The 10932-nt window shown below is 36.5% G+C and overlaps 1 long non-coding RNA gene across 1 annotated transcript in view; it reads right to left on the reverse strand.

Annotated features, from left to right (window-relative positions):
* Positions 1 to 4747: 4747 nt before the first annotated feature.
* The window catches only part of LOC108301506, a 20061-nt gene continuing 13876 nt past the window's right edge, over positions 4748 to 10932 (reverse strand). Inside the window, exons 2-3 of the long non-coding RNA XR_001823903.2 lie at positions 8870 to 8876; positions 4748 to 4842 (exon numbers count right to left, since the gene is read on the reverse strand). This is a non-coding gene — a long non-coding RNA (uncharacterized LOC108301506). The remainder of the gene's footprint in view (positions 4843 to 8869; positions 8877 to 10932) is intronic.

Genomic DNA, 10932 nt, shown 5'->3' on the forward strand with positions numbered 1-10932 from the left:
GTACATACCCAAAGGAATATAAATAATTCTACTATAAAGGCACATGAACATTTATGTTTATTGCAGCACTATTTACAATAGCAAAGACATGGAACCAACCCAAATGCCCATCAGTGATAGACTGAATAAAGAAAATGTGTTACATATACACCATAGAATACCATGCAGTCATAAAAAGGAATGAGATCATGTCCTTTGCAAGGCAATGGATGAAGCTGGAAACCATCATCTTCAGCAAACTAACACAGGAACAGAAAACCAAATGCCAAATTTTCTTAATCATAAGTGGGAGTTGAACATTGAGAACACATGGACACAGAGAAGGAAACAGCACACAACAGGGCCTGTTGGAGGTTGGGGGTGAGGAAAGGGAACTTAGATGATGGGTTGATAGGTGCAGCAAGCCACCATGGCATATGTATACATATGTAACAAACCTGCATGTTCTACACATGTAACTTTTTTTTTTTTCAATAAGAAGAAATAAAGAAAAAACAGAGGTGAAGTTCATGTAAGTTATTTTAAAATAAACCTCATTGACCCCAGAAGCTTATTGCTGGCATGAACAAATAGTCATTGGTGATACTGGCTGTTGCTGGGAAGATGTGTTCACAGAAGCGTTGTATCCAAAATTTTAGTGGTTCCTAGAGAGTCCTTGCAACAGTTCTTATTACAGACATCCATGCATGAAGGCCGTTCCTTTATACTCTCCCCGCTCCATTTTGTTGTGGTTTGACTTAAGTGAGTCCATGTTTGTGCTGATAACTTTCATATTTCTCCCTTTGACCAAGATTTTTTTCTGAAAGCATTGCAGATTAATCAGCCTATTAGGTTTTCATTGTCTCTTGGTGCTGGAGAGGAACTTTTCTAGTTAGTCTGATCCTGCATCAGAGATGAATGACCAGCAACTAAGAGCAGATGTCAAAACTCTTTTAGTCAAATAAGAAACAAAGAGGTTCAGGATAAATCTGCCTGGAGTTCATTGCTAAGTTCAATTTTGTCAGTTTGATAGGCATTGACTACCATTTGGAAGTTCTGGTCTGGTGTTATTCTGTTCGAGGTATCATTTCTGCAGAGGTTGGACAGGAAACAGATAAAAAGTTTAAAAAGAATGATGCAGCACAAAATTTATAGTAACGTGATAATATTGTCTATTAACCTAGACCCATAGGCAGTTAACTAATGAATCAAAAGTCTATGTGAGACTGAGTGGGATCTGTTGCAGCCATAAAGCCTGTCTTTCTATTTTATGCAATTAGGTCTCAACATCCCCAGAGATACATATTCAGGTACAGCATGTAGTTATTAGCAATGACACAAACACCTCCTTGTTCAACCAGTAGATAATTGAGAGTTATTCTGTTATCTATGACTACTCTGCAAGATACTTTAATGAGCACTGCTGGGCAGCAATAGCCTTTGCAGTGTGAAGCCTGTAACAAAATCCAAGGTGGCAAATAAATCATTAGAGATGTTGCCATAGTTACCCACTATGTGGACTAAAAAATCCCTCAGGTCATGTAAAGTTGTGGGTTTGACATGACGGATGCAAAACTTTATTCAGTTACAGAAGCTACTGATTGTGAAATTCCAACCACTGCATTTTTCTGCTAAGTGAAAGATGTAGGCATAACTAAGACGAAATTAAGAAGGATAAGAGTCTAGTTTTGTTCCAATATCTTGGGAAAAATTGTACACAGTGTGAAGTCATCAACTTCTTACTCTGGTTTGCAGTTTGAATGTTCCTGGTCGTAGCATGGGGCATTTTAGGCAATTTTCTTTGTAGCCCACACAACGGCCATCAGATCTGTTCCTTGAAATCTGCATGGAGTTTTCCAGCTTCAACTTATTTTAGGAACAAGGCAGTTTACGTTCTTAGTTGGAAAGTTGTAGCCAGATGTTGGAGGCAATTAGAATAATTAAGTACCCGGTCCAATTTATAGGGTAGGTAATGCAAACTTGAAAACAACAAGCAAAACTACAATCTAATAACAGGTGCACTGCAGCTTTTTTTCAGAAACATAATTTTTATCTCTACATTTATCCCTATTTCTATGAAAAATAATCAGAGAAAGTAGTTTGTCAGCTGAAAAAGTTTCGTCTCATTAAACTTGGCGTGATTGTTGACAAAAGTGTAGCAAGAAAAGTGACAGAACATGGACTGTTTTTAAGTTTATTTTGCTGGAACTTTTGATACAAAATCTCAGATTGACTTTTAAAAACCTTTCGAGGGTCAGAAGTCAAATGAGGGCAAACATCAGACTTTGGGCGCAGTACCTACAAATTTGGATGAATTTCTCTCTTCTTGAGGTCTCCAATATGCCTTGAGGCTCCTTGCCTGTCAAGAAGTAAAAATGTTTATTCATTCAGTGTGAGCCTGGGAATCTTTGAAGCTAGGCAATCTATGAACATTCTAAAATATGATATTCAAGTCAAATCCTTTACAATATAACCAATGTTTCTAATTCTATCCTGCTATAAAAATAATAGATTTTTATTGAATTTATGCAAATAGCTATGTTGCCATCAAATAAAAATATCAATAAGAGCTCTCAAAAGTCTGCAGGCTCAGATAGGAAGAAAAAGTAAATATTTTCATTTTTATTTATAAAAGTATATTTTACCAAATTGCTGTATGCTATAGATAGCTTTTTAAAAGTCTTCTCAAATCTGGAAAACAAAACATTTAAAGAGCCAGCAAAATGGTAAACAAAAAGTCACTCTAAATACTGTCATCATTTTGTTTAGTTGTATTTATTAATACTTATTCTATTTGATCTTGGTTAGATGTTTTAAGACACCAAGAGCTTCTTCATTAGACTTCTGGAAATTCTTACCGAGTCCAATGGTATAATCTTAAAATCATAAGAAATCTAAATTGCAGCATACTTGTTAAGAGTCCCTTCCATGAATCTCCTTGAAGAAGGATTTTTCTTTATTCTTCTTAATTTATTCTCTATAATACTTCATTAGGGAGTTCAATGATTTGCATTCAGATGTTATATAGCCAAGAGGCAACCAAATATAATAAATTTCAGAATTGAACTGAGGTTTTTGCACTGAAGGCCATGTAGTCTTTTGCTTCAGGGAAGTAAGAGAAAACAACAACAACAACAACAACAACAAAAACAACAACAACAACAAAAAACCACATAGCTCCTAAGTACCAGAATCTCAATAGAAAATGACATCAACATTTAGTGAAATTGTAGATGTTAACACATCATGGAAAAAAAGATATTGTGCAAAGTATGAAAATTAACACCTGGTAGTCCTCTTGCCTAGGTGATTTTTATTATAAACAACAACATATATGTAATGTATTAACTACAAACCTTTCATGTTGAAAGAGCCTCTAACATGAATTGTTTTAATATTATGAAGGGGAAAAGTTTAGGAATTTCAAAGGGGAAATAATCCAAACGGTGACAAACTATAGTGATCAAAAGTATTATCTTACAATGAAAAACAAGGACAACTCATAAAAGTAGGACTATCACTTGATATAGCAATCCCACTGCTGCGTATCTACCCACAGGAAAAGAAGTCATTATACAAGAAACAATACTTTAACACGCATGTTTATAAGAGCACAATCAGCAATTGCAAAAATGAGGAAGCATCCTAAATGCCCATCAATCAACGAATGAATAAACTGTGATATATATATACATATTATATATATAAACACACACACACATATGCATATATACACATATATATATACATGTGATGCATTTGTATATGCATACATACATATATGCGATAGAATACTACTCAGCCATAAAAAAGGAGGAATTAATGACATTCCTAATAACCTGGATGGAACTGGAGACTATTCTTCTAAGTGAAGTAACTCAGGAATGAAAAACCAAACATCGTGTGTTCTCACTCTTAAGTACTAGCCTATGAGGATGCAAAGGCATAAGAACGATACAGTGGACTTTGGGGACTCAAAAGGAAAGAGTGGGAAAGGGGTGAAAAGTAAAAGACAACAAATTGGGTTTGGTGTATACTGCTTGGGTGATGGGTGCACCAAAATCTCACAAATCACCACTAAGGAACTCATTTGTGTCACCAAATGTCACCTATTCCCCAAAAACCTATGGAAATAAAAATTTTTAAAATTACAGAAAGAGAATGTATTATGAGACAAGCCAAGTTTCCAGACCAAAACATTCTTACAGCTAGGGACAGAACAAACAACAAACCAAGCCAGCAAAATCAGGTTGATTTCTTGAAAAGAATGGTTACCTTTTGTCCAGCTTGAGTAGTCCAAGGACAAAGGAAACACTGAGCATAAAACATTCCCTTTTCTTTAAACCTGTGACTCACAGCACATGCACTGATTGCCCTCATCACTGCTACGGTAAGGCATGCAGGAAGCAGTTCAGTTTCAATTGTAAGTTGTTACCTCCCCATGCAAAGCTGCCGCATGGATGATTCAGACTTGGTGTTTCTCCTGAGAGCCAAGTACCACACATTTTCATGAGGTGACCATGTCCATACACGTCCAGACTGCTTCCTGATTAGGTCCTGTTCAGGAAACATCCTGAGATGTCCATTCCTCATGGAGCCAAATATTTCCTTTGGTCAACTCCTAGTCCCCTTGATAGGCAAGAGGAACTCGAGCGTTTCTACTGCTAGCCTTGTGTGGAAGCATGAGCGAATGTAAAGAGAGTAAGGCTCTCCTCTCCAAAACCACAGCCTACTTCAGTGTGGTGCTGGGCCAGCCCAATTTTTGTGCACTGAATTTCTCTTTTTCTCATTTTTTGGGGGTTTTAAATTTTCTATTCATTTCCTTAAATGGCAGGTATCCTACGACATCCTCAATAAAATATACTTTGGGGAAAACAAATAGGGGAACAGTTTGATAGTTTAGCTCTGTTTTTTTTTTTTTTACTTTTATTTAACCTTTAGAAGTAAAACAAAATTTTTAACATAGAACACTTGAGCAGTAATAAGTGTACCCCTATGTATCAGTATTGTACAAATTGGATGTGAGTGCCTTAATCCAGAGCTGACCACCCTGATAATAATCCAGAAAAAATGATTGCCACATCTATTTGTAACAAGACATTTATTATTCTCAGCAGCAGGACATCATGAAATAACTCCTTCATCTTCATTTACATCATCAAGGGAAACATGGTAGGCCACAGAAACTCAGCACAGCAGGGAGCCGGGCTGTCCCCTGGGTGCACTGATGTCTCACACATTTCCTTTGCACATCCCAAGTTCTCATGAACAGTTCAGGACAGTGCTGAGCCAACCTACTCACCCTCGCCCATTCCTTCCCAGAAACATAAAGGTGATTCCTGTAATAGCACGTGTCCTGTCCCAAATTGTGTCCTTGCTCCTCCAACCTTGTTCTTGGCTGAAGAAAACACAAAACGCCTCTTGACTTGACTATCTGCTCATTTTAGAAACCCACAGAATCACCATAAATTTAAAATAAATTAAATCAAAACATAGTTTTCACTAGGTGGCCACCCTATCTGCTTCAAGAAATCTCTAAGCATGTTGTTGAAAACCAGTGTAACATCTTTAGGATCTTTCTTCCAACTGACCAGTCTTCCTGTGAATCATTTCAGCAGTGCCGTCGTGAGGATGTTTTCAAACATCTTCTAAGTCCCCTAATTCTATGAGCTTTATTGCCAAAATAGTGAAGAATAGGCAAGGCGGAGAAAAACTTGCTGACAGCTATTTGGAAATCAGCAACAATGTGAAAGGAAAATGTATCACATGGAAGTTTGAAAGAAGTAGAATAAATGAGCTCCTTGGAAATTTGCCCTGGTGGAGTGAAGATTTCCACTTTATCTTCTTAGGCAAGATAAAATTCACCTTGTGTAATTACACGGCTTTGTTTAAGCATCCTGTAAAAGACTGAAAAATCAACTGTCTTCTGAATTCTGCAGGCAAAATAGAAAAAGATCTCCCTGCTTACTGGTCCCTCAGGATACTTTACTGAAAAGAAAAGCAGGTTAGAGATATTGGATTCTCTTCCATGACGATGTGTCCTCTTAAAGCTCAACCCAAACTTGTCTGCACATCTACTTTTCTGAGAACCTAGGTCCAACTATAGGACTGATGCCAAGAGAGGAGTGAAGTATCTGGGTGGTGGGGAAGTAGTCTCTCCTTTCCCATCTGTGTGCAGTAATGACATCAGGACCCTTCATGGACATCTCTATTCTATTGCTCAGCCAGTGATACCGCAAAGCTCTGTTTGATACCAGGAGATTTAATGTAGAAAAAGTGACAGAAACTTCAACTGATCCTAGGGCGAAAATCATACTTCAAGGATTATTGAGCCATGAGATCTCCAATGCTATCAAAAGTGCTTCTGATCCTGATGCAGGTCCCTGTTCAGGACGCTTGAAGAAATTATGGCACCCACCTCCAACTCTAACATAGCTTCCACTTATGAAACAAGGAGGTTGTAATCAACTCTTGGTATGTAATAAACTGGAAATTAAAAAATGTAATTTAATGTTGGTTTCCATAGCACAGCCTGCCAGAGGAATATAACTACTTGATCCGCGGAGGCTGTAGAGGTATAAAGGAGTATATGGGCTAAAGCTTATTGGATCATCAATTTCAGAGAAGAGGCAATTTTGTGCTATAGCTGATGGCAAATGCCTTTAGAAAAGAATTAAAACCGTCAGTCCCTGTGGATGACAGATGCAGAGTGACCACGGTAAAAAATCACGTGGAGTTTATTATAATAATAATGTAATTGACAAAGAAATTTGATTATTTTTGTGGCATTGAAGATAATAACCAAGATTATGACTGATAACATATCCGATTTTGAAGAATCTAATATAATTTTGAAACACATATCAATAAACATATTGTTAAACATAAAGAAGGTTTAGCACCACTTACTTTTGACAATGCTCCCAATATAATTTAATATATTAAATAAGTCTGATTAGTTTAATATACCTTTTATACAATGTGGGATACACATGCTTTGATCTTTCCAGGGGTCCAACTGAGAAATATCAAAATTAGCCTGAGGGCAAAAAGAGTTAATTTAAAATATCATTTTGGGAAGTTTGCCAAAAACATCAAACAGTTTAAAACACTTTATCAGAGTATACTAACAGATAACCATGAAATAATCATCAGTAATTTAATCAAAGTGAAAATTAAAAGATTTCAAAAAGTAAAGAAATTTACGTGATTGTCAACAAAAACATAGCTTTTTAATATTGAGAACAATTATCTATTGTTTTTCTTTTAACTTTTAGGTTCAGGGTATACATGTGGGTTTGTTATATAGGTAAATTGTGTGTCATGTAGGTTAGGTATGTAGATTATTGCATAACCCAGATAATAAATGTAATACTCAGTAGGTAATTTTAAAATTTTCATAATCTCCCTTCCTCCACTCTAAAGTACGGCCTAGTGTCTGCTATTCAATTTGTGTTCATATGTATTCAATGTTTAGCTCCCCTTATAAGTGAGAACATGTTGTATTTGACTTTCTAGGACCATGACCTCCAGCTCCACCCATGTTGCTGGAAAAGGAGATGATCTCATTTTTTTATGGCTGCATAATATTCCAGGCTCTATATCTACCACATTTTCTTCATTCACTCTATCACTGATAACCATTTAGATTGACTCCATGTCTTTGCTATTGTGAATAGTGCTGCAATGGACATACATGTGCATGTGTCTTTATGGTATAACAATTTGTATCCCTTTTGATGTATAACAATTTTGATCCCTCAGTAATAGGATTGATGGGTTGAATGGCACTTCTGCTTTGAGTTCTTTGAGAAATTGCCACACTGCTTTCCACAATAGCTGGACTACTTTACATTCCCACCATCACTGTATAATTATTCCCTTTTCTCCATGACCTCACTAGCATCTCTGATTTTTTGAGTTTTTAGTAATAGCCATTCTCATTGGTATGAGATGGTATCTCATTTTGGTTTGGATTTGCATTTCTCTAATGATTAGCGATGTTGAGCATTTTTTCATATGCTTTCTGGCCACATGTATGTCTTCCTTTGAAAGTGTCCATTCATATGCCTTGCCTACTTTTAAATGAGGCTGTCTGTTTTTTGCTTTTTGATCTTTTTTAAGTTCATCAAATGCACTGTGCTAGGAGCCTGTGATTGTCTGTAATTGCTGTGCACCCTCCCAAGCCTCAGAGCAGCAGGAGGGGGGTTGAGGAACAGCAAAAGGGTAGACTGCCACTCTCTTGGGACCTTCCTACCAGAGAAGTGTAAAGTTGCTCCCAGCTGGAGAGCTCAGGAGGACTGGGGTGGCCTTGCTAGCATCCCAGGCCAGTGGGCTTTGTCCTATAAGGTTCAGTGGAGGTGAGGTTTGCAGTCTGTCAGCGGAGTTGGCCCCTTTCCTGGGGAGCGTGCAAGAAAACTTGGCCTTCACCATTGCTGGAACAGCCCCTGGTGTTGGGGTCCCCAGGGAACCAATGCTTCTGAGACTCCACCACACATACCTAAGCAGCAGGCCCCAGCTGGGGAATCTCCTGAGCCCAGGGATTCCAAGGTTCCTGGCAGAAATGTGCATCCCTAGGGATGCTCACTCACTCACCACTTTCCTGGAAGGGGACTTCCCTGGCTCCATGCGACTCCTGGGTAAATGGTTAACCTGTCTCACTCTTCCTGATCCAAAGGTCATACTGTGTCATTGATGAATTTTAATGTGTTCACTTGAATGTTCTGGTTGAAGAGCTAGTGTCTACTCACCACTCCTTCTGTTCGTGAGAGTGGCACACACTACTGGCTGCTTCTAGGCAACCATCTTGGTCACCCTCTGACTCACTTTTCTCAAGTAATAAAAGACCTAATAAAGACAGCACAAAGCATAAGAAATTATCTTGATAAACAAAAAATCTTGGTTACTTAAGACAGTTACCTAAAAGGTAGAGAAAACATTTCACTATTTTCTATTAAGAGCAGATTAATTCTGAAAGAGAACCTTGTTGTTTTAGCATAAGGGACAAATTTCAAGTCTTCCATTTTTGTGTTTTTGAAAATAATGCTCAAGATTTTAGAAATATTTATGAATAATTCCCTTTTAACTTTAGCCAACTTGTTTACACATAAAATTCTTTTCACAAGGTTAATTTTCCATAAACCTACAAATTTGTCACCCAGTTATTTAGCTTAGTCTATATTTTCTCTTTTTGCTTTGGGACATTCTACTTTTAGAGAAAAATTACTCTCTTTTTCCCTTAACAAAAACATATCCTCATATTTATAACTTTCTTTATGTGTCTTCCTTCATCCTCATAAGACTGTTTCCCTTCATTATTTCTAGTTTAAATTACTTTAATATTAAATTTAAATTAGTAACCTAATTTAATATTAAGTATTAATATTTAAATAAAATGTTAAAATAAATATTAAATGTTAATATTTAATTTAACTAATTTAATATTAATTTAAATTAGTAACCTTAATTTCTAGTGAAAATTAGTAAGCATTTTGAAGTGAATCATATTAGTATTTTGCAGGTGAATACCATCTCATAAAACAATTTTATGTCTTTTATTAACAGGCCCAAATACGTTTAGTTTTTCCATAACATATAAAACCAAGATGCAAACTTATGTATATTTTAAACTTCTGTTAAGCAATTGATGCTTCAGTATTTTCTTTAGAAATGATTCAAATGTTAAACCAATTAACTATTATTTAATTTAATATAACATGACTTTAAGATTTCAAGTCACAATAAAAGATTTTTGAAATTCTGACAACTTTATTATAAACCTTTTGTCAATGCACATTCACCTAACTTGCTCATTCTTAGCAATTATTCTTCAATTGCTCCTTAAACACAACCAGATATTGAGTGGATTTATAGCTTTATGAATTTATACATCTCAGTAATAGCCAGCTTGTAACACCAATAACTTTGAGTTTAAAAACTATATCCATACATTGTAATTAATGCTACTTTTAGATAAAAATAACTGTCTTGAAATGAAAACATTTCTATTTTTATTTTACCAACAAATTTTAAAACTAGCTTTATTTGTCAAAGATTATTTCATCACATGAGCCAAAAAAAAATCGAGTTTTTATTTTTCTGACAGAACTCTTAGTTTAAACACTTATTTTTCACTCTGTAAGCCAATTAAGTAGACCTGTTTATGAATTTTGGTAGAAAAAAATTATACATACACACACACACACACACACACACGTAGACATCCTTAAAAATACAGACAGGGAGAGATCCAGGATGGCTGACCACTAGCAGCTCGGGATTGTAGCTCCCAGTGAAAGTGCAGAGAATGAGAGAATGCCACATTTTCAGACGAATTTTTGTTGTTCATGCACCAGGAGATTCCCAGCGGAGGAGCCCCGCGGGTCGCCAGCACAACTCCTGTGGCTGGAGAGGCGGTTTTGCCCCTGCCTTGGTGCAGAGGTTCTTGGTGCAGAGTCAGAAAAGCACCATCAATCTTAACGCCACTGTTTTGGCCAGCGCAGTGGGTTGCTCAGATTTTAGTGCTGGGAATCAACATGTTGGACATCCACTCAGAAACCCAATTATAAAGACGGTAATTATAAAGATCACAGATTGATAAATCTATAAAGAAGGGAAGAAACCAGCCTAAAAATGCTGAGAATACCCAAAATCAGAATGCTTCTACCTCTACAGGGGATCACAGTTCCTCATCAGCAATGGAACAAGGCCTGATGGAGAATGAGTATGTTCCATTAACACAAGCAGGCTGCAAAAGGTGGATGATAAGAAGCTTCTGTGAATTAAAAGAACTTGTTTTAACCCAATGCAAAGAAACCAAGAACATTGAAAAAAGGTTTGATGAAATGTTAACAAGAATACACAATTTAGAGAAGAATATAAGTGAATTAATGGAGCTGAAAAACACAACACAAGAACTTCGTGAAGTATGCAAAGTTTAACAGCCAAATTGAT

Source organism: Cebus imitator, unplaced genomic scaffold, assembly GCF_001604975.1.
Source record: "Cebus imitator isolate Cc_AM_T3 unplaced genomic scaffold, Cebus_imitator-1.0 Scaffold35, whole genome shotgun sequence".
NCBI classification, from domain to species: Eukaryota; Metazoa; Chordata; class Mammalia; order Primates; family Cebidae; genus Cebus; species Cebus imitator.